An 11,615-nucleotide genomic window follows, 5' to 3' on the forward strand; every position below is an offset into this window, starting at 1 on the left:
AAGAATTAGTAATTGCATCATATTATGTTCAAGTATAATTCTTTTAACAGCTCACAACAAAGATATTATAGTGTGTGGATGTTATATCTGAGGACACTGGTTTTAAATAGTATTACAGTATATAGTTTACAGTAGAACTAGAGATTGATTTTGCAATAAATCAAGTGTTGATTTACACTGAAACCAGACTCAATACTCTAGGTCTAGGCATAGAGACAAGAAATACAGGGAAATTATGGGCTAATCAACATGTATTATTATGGGTTGCAGACAGTTTATGGGGAGTCTTAGCATTGATGAATATTATTGGACGAGATAATCAAATACAACATGCATAGTTGCAAATTTCAGGCTAGTTGGCCACATCAACTTCCTCCATTATATTATTTTTTTTTTTTTTTAGCATGGCAACCCTTGTAAGGACTAAAAAATAAGACCATGAAGGCATTCACATGCCTCCAAGTGTGATTTATTTCACTGACATCTGTCTTGAAGTAGAGTGGCTATATGTATTATACATGAAGGCCAGTGAGTGTTGACATAATGTAAATGTGATTGAATGAGGCGTGTCATCAAAAAATTCACTTCTCCAATTAAAAATCCTGCAATGTTCTACAGCTGGGAGGGACGTGCAACCAATTATATTTTTTTTTACCCTGTGGGGTTTATTAATCACCTCAACACAAAGGCCTCTCTTCCCTTAAAGGAAACTTCTGTCCTGCTATCACACTTCATCAGATTAGTGCTTAATTAATAAATATGTCCCAGCATTTCACATTTAATTTGCCAAACGCCCAGCTCCCTTTTGTGAAGTAGCTTTGTGGTGACATGTGCAGCTGGGAGGGCACAAAGTGGAGAAAAAAAAAACACTGTGGCCTTTTGTGGAAGTAATGAATTTAGCTAAATGATGATGGAATGCAAGGAAGGATGAGCTTCTAGGCAAGTGTGTCTCATTTGGGAAGTCACTTGGAAAAGTAGGCAATAGTTGTGGTATGTGTGTGGCACATGTCACTTTGCAAGAATAAAGTGGATGGCTACATGCACAGTTGATGCCAAGTTTTTTTTGTAAATGATGTTCCAAGCAAAACGCAGATTCTAAAACGACAATTGTTCCCTTCTTAGTGTTGTCAAATTATTGTGCCTGGAGTCAGAACAACAAAAATAATTCACAGTGAAGCTAGTGGGAGGACAGTCTACTGCTTAAACCATGCACACTTCTGCAATGAGAAGCTCCCTCATGTGTCTGTGTGGGTTTTGTTCGGGTAACCTGCTTGCTCCGACAACAAAAAAAGCCTCTTTGTTAAGGCTATCACAGTTATAACTCAAGTTAAAATTGTCAATATGTACCAATGTCTGAATAGCTGTATGTGTCCTATAATGGATGTACCGGACCTTTATCCAAAATCAAGTAGAAAAGGCGCAATGGGATGATGCCATCAGGACAAGCTCTATAAAGAATGGCAGATGTTCAAATCAAGTTCACACTAAATAGAATTGAATGACTCTATTGTCATTATACAAATACAATGAGATGTAAAGCTTCACCATTAAGTACATTATGGCCACATAACATTCGAGCCACACTCCCGTGGCTTATTGGTAGTAGTACATTAGTATTCTGGCCTAGAACAAAATGGGATTGTAACTGTTTTTTGTTTTTTTTACAAAGAAAAGGACTGTGGGTTGTGGCTCAGCGAAGTCCAATCTATCAAATTCAGGGAAAGTAACCATGTGAAAGGGGGCTTTTGTAACACACCAGGGATCATCTTTGTTTGTCTCCGCACCATGTTGTTTGCATCACAGCTCTGTGGTTTGCACTGTAGTGTTTTACCACGCCCAGACCGTTTTGTCTGTCCATTAAACGATGTTTGTGCATATGTAGGTTTGTTGTCAAGTCCTGGGACTGTAGCGAGAATTGCAATGTGAAAAGGGTTGTATTGTATTTTGGTCCAGACCAAACACGAGAAACTATGGACTTTTATGATGTGAATATACCATATGTGGCGACTTAAATGTTTTGTCCTGTATTTCATGTTTTTTGATCATTTCAAATTGTGTACAACTTTTGCACAAGATTTTTTGTACCTAAGTTTTTTGTAAAACCGATCAAATTTTACCCATCATGGCTGTAATCTGGATTGTTTTAGTCACTAAAAGCAGACAAAAACTTAATCGTTGACTGCTAATATTGTCATGCTTTAAGCATGTGCATTCCTCTTTTCACTATATAAATATAGCTCGTCAGCAAGCAATGTACCCAGACAGTCAAGCTGTCAGCGTCATCGATCTAGAGAATCTCGAATTTAGTGCATATTGATTGGGCACCACGTCTACTTTGGAGAACATTTTAGACATTTAAGTGTGCCCTATCTGAGCAAATATGTGCCACGTTGCATTTGTACGTTTTTTTATCGCTTAATAAGGGGAGCAATTGGCCGAGGATGACAGGTATGATATATGTCCTTTTTTTACTCAGTCGGGGATGGGACAAGAGATGACGACCTGATGTTGAAGTCAGATTTGTGTCTCAGATATTTTGATTGGACTGAATTAATGTTGTTGTTTCCAGACTTTTTTTGCCTGGAGTTCTAACATATGCAAAAGTAATAAGGCTGAGTAACAGCTATATCAAAACTGCAATGTTGATTCTATTATCGAATGGCCACCAATCTAAAGAGGACTCTGCATGAAAATAGTGTTGTTGGTGTGTGATGAGTTTTCAAACAGAGGACTGGAAAACTTTTGATGCATTCATTTTGGAAGAAAAATTGGGAGGATATTGAAATTGGGTTGTAACAGAGTGGTTGATTGTCGGATGAAAATGAGGAAGTCGTATTGGGGTTCTGCTATTCTTCTTACCAATCTGATACTGCAGTGTTTGACGGCCGAAAAGATAGAAGTTGAAAACAACTTTGATAACAGCTGAGAACAAATTGTGAATCGATTCGTGTTTGCGCATGTGGCTGTTTCATTGTGCTGAAGAAGACCGAGCACCTTCCCTGTTCCAAGTCATTTGGACCCATTTAAGAAAATACATCAATGTCTGATAGTGGTGTGTGTTGGGGTGATAAAGGAAGCCATGACCCATATTTTGTTGCTTTCTCAAACGTGCTTCTTTACCATATGGAATTATGCTATGTTTTCTTTGAAAGTGCAATGGGCGAGAATTTACACAAGCATTACTCGAACTGTAATTGCTGTTTTTAGTTTTTTTTACTCTACGAAAATATGTTTTTCATTGAAATTGGTACAATATAAAGCTTGAAAAAAACTAAGATCCTTTTGACATTTAACTAATGTAGTGTTTTTGTATAGTACATATGTATATAGCATGCACACTTAGATAGTAACATCATAGATAGTCACGTTACAACAGACTTGATCCTCATTGCAATACATTTTAGAGAAATATCAACTGTAAAACATATTCCATTACCGCAATATCATACTGAAACTACATAATAATCACTTTCCCATCAACAGAAACAAACATCATCTTTGTATTATTTCCTTTATCTCGCTTATCTTGACTCTGTTTTGTTTTTCTAATGCCGATTTAATTCTGATGTTATTCAGATGAAATCTTTGTAATGATGGCGCTGATGCGGAGATTAGTTACAACCATTAATCTTTCCACCGGCCCGCATTATCTAACCAAAAGTCTTCACAATAGTGCGAGACTTGGGCACACGGCCACCGATGCGCAATCACTCATAAACCACATAATGCATATTTAGTATGTGCATATTTAATGTATGCCAGCAAACAGAGAAACATTCGCCCATTCAATATACTGCAATGCTTCTAACACAAATTGAGTATCATTTCCTACAGGCAGCAACCATGAGGCACATTTTCTTTTCCATCATCCCTCACTTCCATGATCTGTTATGCGAACAGTATTTATATTTCATAGCTACGGTGTTTTATGTGACTGTATGCATTATATGGGCTCATTAAACACCTACAGTGCTATACTCAGCATTATTTACTACAGTACTGTAAAGTACGGTATATGTACAACAAGTGCTGTACTTCTAAATGGTTGGACACCAAACATGCGGTTGTCCATTGAAATTTGCAGTATGTGTTGAAGTAAAAGTTGTTTAAAAGATTATAACTATCATAATGTACATGCATTTGTGTTAGCATAATTATAGCTGTCAACACAATTGTTTATCAGTATATATTCTGTTATTTTAAAGAAAAACAGTGACCTATTGTGTTTTTCTGTCCAATTTGTATAACCCTTGGTGTCATTTAATGGGGGTTTCCAAGCAAGTTGCATTGAATATATCAAGATTGTATGATCAATGTATTGCTTGAATTCAAATTCACAACCAAAGAGCAAAATTCTACTCTTATTTGACTTTCAATGGTTGTATTAGTCTTCTTGCCTGTATTTTGTCATTAGTAATAAAATAATATTTATAATTCAAAATAAATTGACTGAATGAATTGAAGAGTCCATTTTGGAAGGAAAACAATTCTTCAAGTACTAATGATTAAAAATAGAATGTAAATAATTAAAAATACAATTAATTCAATAATATGTAGGTATAATGTGTATACTTTTTCTGAGAATGTGTTGATTTATTTATTGTACATTTGTATTTCTTAAATAACTCGCATGTGACCTCACATATTGTATTTTTATTGTTAGGCTGCCATTGACAGCAATAGACATCTGATATCGCGATTTAGCTGGCCTTAAATGACTTAAGATGATGTTAATGTTTGACTATATGTCCACTGGAGTAACCGGTGTCTCTGTAAGGATAAAATAAAGAGAGAGAAAGCAAAAGACTGGCTTTCTGTAGAATTGATAACATTGCATAGCAACAAGCAAAAAGATTTAAAGTGTCCAAATGGGCTGATTTAAATCCTCCTTAATTTGTTTTCTACTGTAAATGATCAAAACCCCTTTTGCGTTAGCTGAACAATGATCTTCATCAGAGAAAAGAAGAAAATACAAATGAATGAATGGAGGGAAATCCATCCATACTCGTCAATACACGGTGCTCTAATGAATTTGTAAATGCAATGAGAAATGAAGCAATTCAATTAAGAGATGCAACAAACAAGTTGTTGATGTTATAAAGCCTGTAGAACACAATATTCTGTGGCTCCTGAAAGAAGAGTAAGCCTGTTGACATGATATCCGGGGAGTGAAAGAGTTCAAGTAGGGAAGGATTGGCCTTGGCAAAGATACTGGCGTTCACTCTTATATAAAGAATATCATTTTGTTTGTCTCATTGAGGTGGGCACGTGTGTGGTGTAATTGATGAATGTGCCAATGCACAAGTAAGCAGTGATTATGATGTAGCATCTCCAAGCGTGCTGTCAGCAGGTGTGGACACCATGCAAACATGAGTTGATGGATGAAGGTGGACTCTTTTGAGAGAGACCCCCCGGGAGATTAAAAAGAAACGGGCAGCGGTCGCTCAAAGACTAATGGGCCGATTAAGAGCTTCAAGGGGGCGGACGTTTATTCGCCATGTGTGACTGAACGAAGATTCACTTCATTAATAAGGCCTGGCACTCTCAAGCTTTGTTTTTTTTTCTTCTCTTCTCTTGCTCTCGACAAAGCCTCTTTGCTCTCTTCTCTTTCTCTGATTAATTAATGAAGAGAGGAAAGTGATGAGGCGCGGCAAAAGAGAAAAAGCTGTGTCACCGAATTGGGACGCTCGATTGTGATTGCTAGCCATAAAATTAAGTAGCTGTACTTTCCACTTAAGGAATAAACTACTTTTTTATTTTTAAATGGAGTTTTTTGTTGTTGTTTTTTTGCAAACAATCACGCAAACGGACACTGATGGAACCATTGGCAAGTCATATAATTGTGCGGTTCCATAAGTATCTAAAAATGGAATGTTAGATAACATTTTGATCATTTAAAATCAATTAAAACAGGATGTCTGAATCTGTGTGAATCTTTAACAGAAAATATGATACGATTTATATCTCGATATCAATCCGGGGTGGTCGACAAAAAATAAATAAATGATTCGAACCGATTGTATCTGATTTGCTTCAAGACAAAGTGAATATAGATAATTATACTATTTAATAAATACATTCAATAGTTGGAATTTTCAATCAAGACATCGCTAATGGGGAAAAACCATATAGATGACTCTTGAATGCTAAAAATGATGTCCTCCTAGTTAAAATACCAACACGAGTACCTAAAGTAGTCAAGAAGAATATAGTTGAAGGTATCTGGAATGCCACTTTGACAAGAACAACAAAGTAACAATTTAAATAAAAAATAATGTCAACCAATCATAATAGCTGTTTAAAAAAAGTCAAACGCCATTAGATATATGGTCAAAATGTTTTATAAATAGCTTTGTAGATAAGGTTTAGACATGAAATCAATGCAATGCAAGGCAATGCAAATAAGCCTAACCATTTTGAAACCATAATTAAAAAAGGATTAATAACAATATTTCTACAGTGTGATTGTTGCGTAGAAAGAGAAACACAAGCAAAGGAAATTCATTAGAAGAATGCTGTAAAACGGATTATGAATTTCAAAGGCATTGCGAGCTGGTTTGTCAGACTTCTGCTGGATTTCATTACTCGCATGGGAAATGAGAAAGGAACATGATCTGAGATAGATTGAGAAAATAATCCAAAGATCAACTCTGCTCTACTGACACACCCGATACTGCATAATATGCTAGTCGTACAGAAAAAAAGGGTTTGGATTTGGTGTGGAACGCACCAAAGATGGCAAATATTTCACAATTAAGGTTCCATTTTTTCAAGCACCATTTTACAAAAACCTTCCAACATGTACAATATTGCTAGATCCAAGATACTACTTGTAGTTGCCAGAAGAACACCCCCCGCTGACATTATTTTGCATCCAATGTCCTTGAGGACGCGCATGAATAATGTAATTCATCTAAGTCAAGAGACATAAGGACAATTAAAGTGTTGAATTCAGTGGGTATCTTTCCACATATTGCTGCCAAAATTATGGTCACTTGGTGTTTAAAATGCAACATTCAACAGGTTGTGCATGCTGGTCTTTTTTGTCCTTCATAAGAGGGGTTTTGTTGACATATTGACAAGTAATATTATTTCAGTGATGCCATTTATTCCGCAGAGATGTAATGTGAGCTTAAGGCTATAATGAAGTCTGTCATATAAAGCAGCTTGTCAACATTATTGCCACTTTCAACTGTAATTATATCCCACGGTAAAACATTCAGCACAGACTGGAAAGAGCTCGCAGCAGCGTCCTCAAGGACGAAATCGCAACATGGAACTCACAGGTGTTTGGTACTGTATTTAAGCCATACTCATTGGTTTAACAGATTGTGACCTTCAGGTAAATACACTAACGTCAAAGAAATGAATATAATACAAGTAGAATAGCTTACCCACATGGTTGGAAGGAATGGATTGAAATACCATATTTTCTCGCATATAAGCCATATTTGTAACAAAAAAAATTATGATGACTGAATCAAGGGTATACACAGGGCTTGCTATATTTATTTTCACCAGTGGATGTCGGTAGAGTAACATTCACTATCTGTTGGTTATTTTCTGCTTTGCAGTAAGAAAACAACCTTTACTGGAGGAATTAATTCCTTATTATATTGATCCTAATAATGTGCTTTTGATTCATAGAGTATCTCAGAAATACCATGTGCAATGTTTTTTTCTTAAGATTTTCCATTCAAAGTAACATATTTGTACTCCTATTAAAACTATGACTATGGAGGAGAAATTGCGAATTATGGGGCACATTTGTACACAAGAAATTGTAAAATTCGACAATTTTAAGGCATTTAAAGGTGAGGCTTATATGAGAGTAAATAGGCTCACTGGTTTCCCGGTTGAAAATATTAGGATTGCAACTGTGACTTCTAATTTATTGATTACAACTACATATTTTTTGATTGATAGTAAATACTGTGAATCGTTTAAAATGTGTGTTGAGTTATACTGTGGATGTGCACACCCTGTGAAAAGATGATAGATGCTTACCGACAGCAATTAGAAATGCGCACGATTTAGATAATAACGCTTCATATTATCATCATAATTTAGATACAATAATTGATGGCATCATTGCTCCATAAAATGCTGTTTATCCACTGTTGTGCTTGTCCTCATTAGAGATGAGATTGAGCCAGTCAATCACAGACAAACAATCATTGACACTTACATTCACCCCAACAGACAATTTTGTTTTGGATATAGTACTCTTTTGTTATTGCATTGTGCCTAAAAAACCACCCAAATGGGTAAATGTTAGTCATTTCAATGTACATTTTTAAGACGGATTGCCTAACTTTTCGCTCCTTGGGGCTCCTCGGCCATGACACTAATGAAGGCAAGAGTTGAAGGGAAAAAAATGAGTGTTGGGTTTGATATGTTGAAAAATTTTGTTAAGAAAGGATGCTACAGAGAAGGAAAACAATAACATTTGAATATTAAAGGTGCTTTAAAAGGTTGGCAGTAGAAGACATTCCCTCATCTCCTTGAGGTAAGTGATGGTCTCAATGCATTTCCTCTCAAGTCCATTCAGATCAATATAAACATTTGTCCTTTTGAGTCCTCCTTTTGCGCCTGCATCTATCTCTTCATTGTAGCCTCTGGCCAGGCTCATCTGAATGGAGAACTCAAACTGTGGGAGCGGTTACTGTAATTGCCAAGCTGGCACATCCCCAGCTCCTCTGCAAAGACACTGCAGGCCCCTCTGAATGTTAATGGCCACCCTGAGCCGGTGAGGGCAAAGTCGTTTTGGCATATGCATAGCCACAAGCAGAGAAAATGTGTGTGGGTGGGGTGGTGGGGGGTTATTGTACCAATGACCTTTTCTCTCTCTTCTTCTCTCTCTCTATTTCCACGTTGTCCTCATTGGGCTTCTTCCCAAATGTATGAGCTTTTAACGCCAACTAGTTCAAGTGAATCCCGGAGCATCCAGACATTAAGGCAGGAAAACAGTTCCTCATTAGCCACTCAGCTTCTCTTCTCCGACTATTTTTAGCCTTCTGGCTGGCAATGTGAATGACGTGATTTTTGTTCACGGATACATTTCAACTTTTATACAAACACCCTGCATGCTACAACACAAGGTTTTCAGTCAGAGGGAGAACTGGAAAGAGTGGCATTTTGGACCTAGTTTATCATTACATTACAGTGCATATCTGACTCCCAAATGGCAGTAAATATAGCGTAACACATACCGGTCACACTGCAATTATTCCACAGGATATACAGATAGGGTGTTTTAGTGCATGTTCATTGCTACAATGTTAAGTCAAAAAACACCTACCTGACAATGGAGTTAAAGAAAATCCACCAAATCCATCAAATACGAAATATATTTCAAATAAAAAAATTAAATGAAGATGAATGGAAAAAGCATTTTCCTTCATTAACATAACATACTACCTCCACAAAGTATAAACTCGGGTCAATTAAATGTAAAATACCTGCATGATATGGTTGCAATTGGCAATAAGATTCATTCATTCATTTTCTGAACCGCTTATCCTCACAAGTCCAAAAACGCTCATCATCAAAAGAACACCATACTCTATGTTTGTATGCAATGGCGCATGGCGGCCGGAGAATCAGGTTTGGGACGTTTTTCCTTCAGCTGGTGTTCGTCACGGTATGAGGAATGATCATTCAGGATCTTCGGGCTAGATAGCTGAAGAATTTCATCTTTCTGCATGAGTGACCTGAAGCCCAAATGTGACTGAATGAGGAAGGCTATCACTCTATTTTGCAACACCATAGCCTGTGGCCCTTTCTTGATTGAAGTCAATTTCATCCCACTGCATCACGCTGACCCAAAGCACTTCAAATTATGCAAGTACTATTTGGAGAGCCGGTACCTGACATTCTATCTCTCATGAATGACCAGTACAGTCACCAGATCTAAACCACCTTGAACTTTTTTGGCTTGAATGTGTGGTATTGATGGATAAAGACTCCTGAAACCATGCAAGGAAATTACTCCAGATCACCTCAAAATATTAAATATTATAGATTATTATATTATATGTAGTATTATTAATGTAATAAATGCCAAAGGAGCAAAACATTTCAATCTTAATTCACTAATTTAATATATGTTTAGTGATTAGCACGTCGGTCTCACAGTTCTGGGGTTGAGGGTTCAAATCCAGGTCGGCCCTCAATGCGTGGAGTTTGCATGACCTCCCCAGGCTTGCGTGGGTTTTCTCCAGGTACTCAGGTTTCTTTCCACTTGCCATAAACATGCAGGATAGACTGGTTGAACATTCTAAATTTTCCCTAGGAATGAGTGTGAGCGTGATTGGTTGTTGTTGCCTTGTGCCCTGTGATTGGCTGGCAACCAATTCAGGGTCTTCTTAGCCCGGTGCCCGAAATCACATGGGATAAGCTCCAGCACCCCTCACAAACCTTGTGAGGATTAGCGGTAGAGAAAATGAATGAGAAAAAAATCTTAATCTCTTGAAAATACCCTCTATTCATTTTGCAAATCGTTTTAAATAAAGAAAAATAGGAGACTTTACCTTTTCATCAAAACAAAATGCACTAGGTGACCTCAAACTTTTGCACAGTTGTGTATACAGTATCAATGTTTTTCAAATTTCTTTGACCAAAGGCAAACATTCTTTTAGATCAGTTAGAAGATATCCTAAATTATAAATATAAAAGGGTGTATCAGATCGAAATCGAATAAAGTAAAACACATAATAATCCAATTTTACTCACTCAGTGTAACAACTGGGCTTGTTGCATAGGAGTAGGTAGGCAGGCATCATCGTTAACTTCTAGATCTTCTTTTACACTCTATTATAAATCAAATCAAATCAAATGAAAGATATGTTGGCCACTCGTCGATGGGCTTTCATCAGGCTCCGAATTTTGTCCAGCGTCCACTTCTGAGTGACGATCTTTCCATGGCGTTCTTTCACCGCTACTATTGATTTGTTTGCTAGTTTCTAATCCAAAAAACACTCACCTGCGCTTGACGCATCAATCATCCAAATAATTAGCTCCCGACTGCCACCTATCGATACGGAACAACATTGCATGCTCACCGACCATGCACAGGGAAGCCTATTTGAATAAATAAATAGTTTTGAGTAAAGCTACAATATGTCAAAGCAAGAGGGAGTGTGACAAAATGCACTTTGAAAAACATATTTATTGAAAAAAAGATATACTGAAATAGGCCGTTTATCAGCAGATCAAAAGGTTAGGAGTCACTCAAAAAATATGAATTAAATTTAAAAAAAACCTCCAAACCAGGACAAAACATTAGTAATGAAGAATTAATGACTAGGTCCACCGTTCTTATTAATCACTACCTAAATCGAATTTAATTTGAGTGCCTAGAGTCATTATCAAGTATAAGGAGATTTAAAGTTTCCCCACAAAGTGCATACCAACAAAAATAATAAATAATAATTTTTAAAAATCAAATATTTGTATATATATGTCCAAAAAAATTGGGATAATAAAGACAAGAGAGATGATCTAGCGACAAGCAAGCAACTTTAATTTGAAATGCAGGTTCTTTCATGATCTTTCACATTTGGACACAAAACCAAATATGCTCTCTCGGGTATGATGGGCAGATAGGAGGGTTT

At 36.7% G+C, this 11,615-nt stretch overlaps 1 long non-coding RNA gene across 1 annotated transcript in view; it reads right to left on the reverse strand.

The window, feature by feature from the left end:
- The window catches only part of LOC144197100 (uncharacterized), a 78,795-nt gene extending 67,997 nt beyond the window's left edge, over nucleotides 1-10,798 (reverse strand). Inside the window, exon 1 of the long non-coding RNA XR_013326468.1 lies at nucleotides 10,735-10,798. This is a non-coding gene — a long non-coding RNA (uncharacterized LOC144197100). The remainder of the gene's footprint in view (nucleotides 1-10,734) is intronic.
- Nucleotides 10,799-11,615: the final 817 nt, after the last annotated feature.

This window comes from Stigmatopora nigra, chromosome 5, assembly GCF_051989575.1.
Source record: "Stigmatopora nigra isolate UIUO_SnigA chromosome 5, RoL_Snig_1.1, whole genome shotgun sequence".
NCBI lineage: Eukaryota > Metazoa > Chordata > Actinopteri > Syngnathiformes > Syngnathidae > Stigmatopora > Stigmatopora nigra.